The sequence below is a fragment of the Heterodontus francisci genome, chromosome 4, assembly GCF_036365525.1.
Source record: "Heterodontus francisci isolate sHetFra1 chromosome 4, sHetFra1.hap1, whole genome shotgun sequence".
NCBI lineage: Eukaryota > Metazoa > Chordata > Chondrichthyes > Heterodontiformes > Heterodontidae > Heterodontus > Heterodontus francisci.
In genome coordinates, this window is record NC_090374.1 from 139012538 (window position 1) to 139018537 (window position 6000).

Consider the following 6000-nt stretch of genomic DNA (forward strand, 5'->3'; position numbering starts at 1 on the left):
ACCAGACCAGAAAAATGAGAAGCTGAAAAATCTCTTATAGTGGAACTAATTATTTCGATTTTTTTAGGAACAGAATTTGGGGGATGCTGTCACAGGTCGGTCTCCTCGTCACAGAAGATTTTACAAAAGATCACTCCTGTTCTCTTAATTCATAAAAACCTACCGTTATACTTCAGAAGCTGCGTCTCTATTTAGTTCACAACTCACTGCAAAATCCACTAGATTATCTCCAAGACGCATGATATAACTGGGTGTGAATGTACATTATTTGAGCGGATCTTTGTTTAGCAATTACTGATAATCCGCCGAACATTGCAGCGTGATCGTGTCATGGCAAAGACGACAGCACGGGGCGCATAAATCCAAAAGTTGCAATGTCCCATGTGAGCAGTAACACGCTCTGTCAGGGTTGTTTAAAGGAAGCCAAAGGAATTACAAACTGACAGGCGTGCTATAGTGCTCGGAGTACATTGGAACTGGGTGTTCTACCCTAGAGAAGAAAATCCTACCCAATCCTATCCAAGTGATCTGGCGAGTCCCAGAACCAGCCAGCAGGTGATTTTTTTTTTATTCCTTCGTGGGATGTGGGCTAGGCCAGCATTTATTGCTCATCCCTAATTGCCCTTGACCATTTCAGAGCGCATTTTAGGAGTCAACCACATTGCTGTGGGTTTGGAGTCACATGTAGGCCAGACCAGGTAAGGACAGCAGAATTCCTTCCCTATAGGACATTAGTGAACCAGATGGGGTTTTACAACAATCAATGGTTTCCATTGTCACCATTAGACTAGCTTTTCAATTCCAGATATATTAATTGAATTCAAATTTCACCAGTGGAGCAGTGGTTAGCACCGCAGCCTCACAGCTCCAGTCACCTGGGTTCAGTTCTGGGTACTGCCTGTGCAGAGTTTGCAAGTTCACCCTGTGACCACATGGGTTTCCGCCAGGTGCTCTGGTTTCATCCCACAGCCAAAGACTTGCAGGTTGATAGATAAATTGGCCATTGTAAATTGCCCCTAGTGTAGGTAGGTGGTAGGAGAATGGTGGGGATGTGGTAGGGAATATGGGATTAATGTAGGACTAGTATAAGTGGGTGGCTGTTGGTTGGCACAGACTCGGTGGGCCGAAGGGCCTGTTTCAGTGCTGTATCTCTCCATGACCATCTGCTTGGGCTCTGGATTACTAGTCCAGTGGCATGACCACTACGCTACCGCCTCCCCTAGGTGAAATGTGAACCAATTGTGTCAGAGGCAGTTTGTTTTCATGTAAAAGGTTTAAACAGGATCCAAGCTAATGTTCGAATGCTGGTAAGGAAAAGCGGAATTGTGCGGCAGAGCTCACGTCAAGCCTCAATCGTGGCAAAGAAGCAAAAATGTGACACAGGATGACGCATTTCATCTAGGCTGTATTTAGTTCTAGAAATACAGCACTGAAACAGGCCCTTTGGCCCACCGAGTCTATGCCGACCATCAACCACCCATTTATACTAATCCTACACTAATCCCATATTCCTACCACATCCCCACCTGTCCCTACCACCTACCTATACTAGTGGCAATTTATAATGGCCAATTTACCCACCAACCTGCAAGTCTTTTGGCTTGTAGGAGGAAACCGGAGCACCCGCAGAAAACCCACGCAGACACAGGGAGAACTTGCAAACTCCACACACAGGGAGTACCCAGAATTGAACCCGGGTCGCTGGAGCTGTGAGGCTGCGGTGCGAACCACTGTGCCACTGTGTTTTGGCGGGAGACGCTGTCCAAGACCAGAGTTTCTTTTTTTCTCTCCCCAGTAGTTGTTTGATAAACCAGATCTAAGGTGTAAAGTTTCCATCGAAATACAGAAAAAAAAAATCCAATAAGCAAAAGAGAACAGCAAACAGCTGACTAACCGGTGCACTGGGAGGAAGGGAAAGCTCCTGTTGGCGAAGAGAAATAGGCTTACTCTAATAACAAGCTAATTTTAAAATAAAAAGTGACAGCAGATCTTTAAAAACACAATTCGAATTACATTGGTCCGCAGAAGTCAAAACAAAACCAACTTTTGGGCTCTGAAAATATTAAAATGTATCAGAGGAAAACATAGGAACTTGGGATCCATTAGGAAAAACAGGCAGAATTAAGTTTATTAGTTACATGTAGAAAATTATATGTAAACAGGGGCGAATCTGTGTACCTGGAGGTTCGAGCTGGAGCCAACACCTCTGGGTGCAGCGCGCTGGCCAAAACAGGCCATGAGGCCGCTCAGTGTCCTCACAGCTGGCCGGCCAGTGGAGGGAAAGGTCAGTCATCGGATTCAGAAGGTCAGCAGATCTTTATATTTGTAATCAAAACTTTAAAAAAAAACTTGCCAGCGCCATACCGTGGTAAATCCATATGCAGCTATAAATATTATTTAGGTTAGATCGTTTTAGATGTCAGTCGTAATGCGTTAAATTGCATTATTAAGAGATTATATATATTAAAAAACTACATTTTCTGCATACGTCCTTGTACACTGATTACATAACGGAGGGAGGGGAAGACCGATCTAGTAAATTTGAAAGCGGTATTATACATCAACGTTTACGGAAAGAAAGTTACATCTCACACTAATTCAGTTATATGCCTTCATTCCGAGGACAACAGACAAATACTTTAAAGGATTTCTCATATCAACATACGGACACAAAGGGCATGCTCCTTTTGCAATTCCAGTAATCTATAGGCACCTTGTGGATTTGGGATTTAATTATCAACATTTTCTGTTGCTTGGATGAGGGAACGTCCGGCTCAAGCAATTCTATCAGAAGGGAAACAGCAGAACGGCGAGCCATGGGCAGCTTGATCCGCACACCACGTTTTCTATTTTCAGTTTTATCCCTGCATCAGGTTTACAGTGCCTCTAATTAACCTTATCAATTCATAACGACAACTACATGAGTGTAATCCCTGCCAAAACCCAGTTTTTATACACTCCTCTGTTAAAAAAATGTCTTTGACACAAAAGCCTTTAGTCGCTTATAGACTGAGAAGTCCACCTGTCAGAAATACACAACTCCAAGTCGACGTTTGCTTAAAAAGACGCGTTTTATAAGCAAAACGTCCGTAGTATTTTGTTTCTCCGAGAGATTGGCAAAATATTGACCATTTCCAGGAGTTCACTTTAGTCCCATGCCGATTGCATAACTTTATAAAAGGGACTTCTTAATAAGTACATTTGCCTGTCTAAAGACGCCTACATTCGCTCCGATATGGTTGTCGGCGTTCGAATAAGTGTTCTGCTCATTAAAACATACCTTTTACTACTTGTCACTTCTGTTTGGACAAGTTTCAGATCCACAACACACCGGCGATAACAAGTTAATGGGGCTACCTAACTCCATTATATCTATCATAATAACACTTCACGCATAGTTATTTACATACGGATTGCGATGATAATGTAACTTTTTTTTTGCATCTTGTTCAGTTCATGAGCCACTTACCGGGTAGTTAAAGTATTTGCACAACACACCACAAACACCCTCATGACAGAGTATCTCTGGATCCAGGCGAATATTCCACAGTGAAGTTATTCGGAGTTCAAAGATGGAGCGTAGCCTGTGTCGCCACTGAGTTTTCCCAGCAGATCTCACTCTGACCGTACAGAAGCTTTCTCTCTTTGCGGAGGGGGAGGGGTTCTATAACTTTGGGATTATTGCTATATACTTGGTTGTACTGGAGCTTAGCGTTATGTTGTGAGTGTAGCTGTATCTATGCCAGTAACTGGAGTTGTGTGCGTATCTGTGCTCAGCCCACTCGACTGCGGGGGCGGGTAATTGGTGACCGATTTGTGGAAGCTCATTCAACTAAGGACTTGGGAGCTGCAACAGTCATTCGCTGAAAGAACTTGAGCATATCTACGCTTCTGCATGCTCCAGCTGATTATCAAACAACGATGATGTTGACAGATAGATTCTGCACTGAAAAATTGCTTTCGTTTAGTTGCCGTAAAAAATTAAACTGTGTATGCATTTGATTAATTGGCATGAACACAACATGCTTACTGATATCTGCATACTCGCTCACTCACTAGGTTTATACACACATGGATGTAATATCGACGATTCAATTGAAAAGGGGGTTTCCCACTCCCATTTAACAACGATCGACTCTTAAAAAAACATTCAAAGTTGGCAAATTAGTAAGACCCGTGTATTCGGGCTGATTTAAATACGCGCGATGGCAATACATAATTTGCAGCATTAATTAGAAAATTGTTTTACACGAGAAAACGATCATAGCTTGTGCCATTCAAAAGCCCTTGAAAAATGGGAAAGACGAAACAATAAAAGGGTTAAGCAATAATGCAAGGGGGCTACCATTTGATCGCCCATGGCGTTGCTCACGACAAAATACCATTTAAGTATTGTCCCACACTTATATTTTTCTTATTCATTGCCCACGTCAGACTTAGATTATCTAATAAATGGGAAGAAAATATTGAATCACCCCGTTCCAGTTTATGAACATAGACGCACAGTTTTGAAAGGCATTTTTGAAGTTCAAGAACTGCTCCCTCAACCCGCGTATTCATTGAATGACACACTCACTTGGTTACCATTACCCACTGAGCAACGATTACCATGACCAATGGCAGATGAAATTCCTCACTTTCAGTGTAACCATGCCCTAATCGTAAGACTGATAGTGAGAAGTCTCTTGTGATTAATGTTAGCTAATGGGAATGCCTTAAAGCGGATGACACAATCACTTGGAATGGTCATAATTATTATTGGACATTAATGCGCTATAAAATGACCATCATTTGAAATGGTCACGTGATTTTAGCAAATAAATTGGGTCAAACGCAAAATTAAGACTTTTTTTTATTAATTAGTGGATCTCCCATCGCGGGAAGTTAGAGAATATGGTTTCTGTCACATTTCTCTTGTTTTTTTATTCTCTGTCTCTCAGGTTCTGCATCTCCCTTTATCTTCCTCTGTGTTTCTCCTTTCCTTGTCTCTTTGTAGTCTTCTGATTTTCTTTTGTTTTTAAGCGTGAAATAAAAAGTGGCTAACAGTCTAGTGGGGAAAGATGTTTCTAATTTCACTTTTAGGCACTGGTTCTGGGGAAAATGCAGCTTGCAGGATTTGAGGATTGCATTTAAACCCTCTCCTGCATTTTATATTTATCTTGATTCACCCTCCTATTGCATCATCTACTGCTTTTGACTTGATGCATTTCCTCCTCACGATCCATTTTGCCTCATCTGCACGCCATGGGCGAAATCTTACCATCTTAGTTCATAAAAGAGGGATGGGGCTATTTCGGGGTCCTGACCCTGATGGTTCATAACGTCCGCCTGCCTGCACGATCTTACCGGAGGTGACCAATTAACAGGCTAACTCTGGAAGTCCTGTCCAATTAAGGACACGGGTGGGCTGCACAGGTGGGAGGGCCAATGTGAGGTGCCCTCTGAAGACTTCAGATGAAATGTTAAAATAAGAGTTACCACAACTGCCAAGCCATCATTGTGGAGGGAGAACCCCTCCACAGGATGGCCTACGGCCAAGGCTGTGGCCCTCTGACACCCGAGACTCACAGGGCCCGGGGTGCGGGGTAGAATTAAAGGAGGCCTTGCTGGTCCCCCACACTGCCACTGGGAGGCCCCCTCCAGGCATCTTATTGGAGGGGCTGGTAAGATCTTGGTGGTGTTACTGAATTGCCCCCTAAATGGGCATTTAATTGATGAAAATTAACTACTTGCCACTGCCAGGCAGATAGCCAGTACTCATTTGACCGCCTCAGGTAAGATCACTCAGTGGAGGGATTGCATCAGGTAGATGACCCTTGTGCACCTTTCTAAAATCCCTCTCTCCTGCCTCCATGTGACTGATCAGATTTCACCCCATCACTTTCTTTCATTTTTACTATTCCCTACCCACTCCTCATTTTGCTCAACACCACTTGCTCATTGCCATCATCACACTGACCCCTTGCATTTTGTACTGCCATCTCTCATCCTGTATGCTCC

General features: G+C 43.2%; 1 protein-coding gene across 2 annotated transcripts in view; it reads right to left on the reverse strand.

Annotated features, from left to right (window-relative positions):
• The window catches only part of LOC137369267 (zinc finger protein GLIS3-like), a 927786-nt gene extending 924032 nt beyond the window's left edge, over positions 1-3754 (reverse strand). The window contains exon 1 of one of the 2 annotated variants that reach the window (XM_068030232.1): positions 3470-3754. The gene's annotated coding sequence lies outside the window, so the exon portion shown is untranslated. Of the gene's footprint in view, positions 1-163; positions 324-3469 lie in introns of those variants that run through there. The other variant, XM_068030233.1, reaches the window with a different exon arrangement.
• Positions 3755-6000: the final 2246 nt, after the last annotated feature.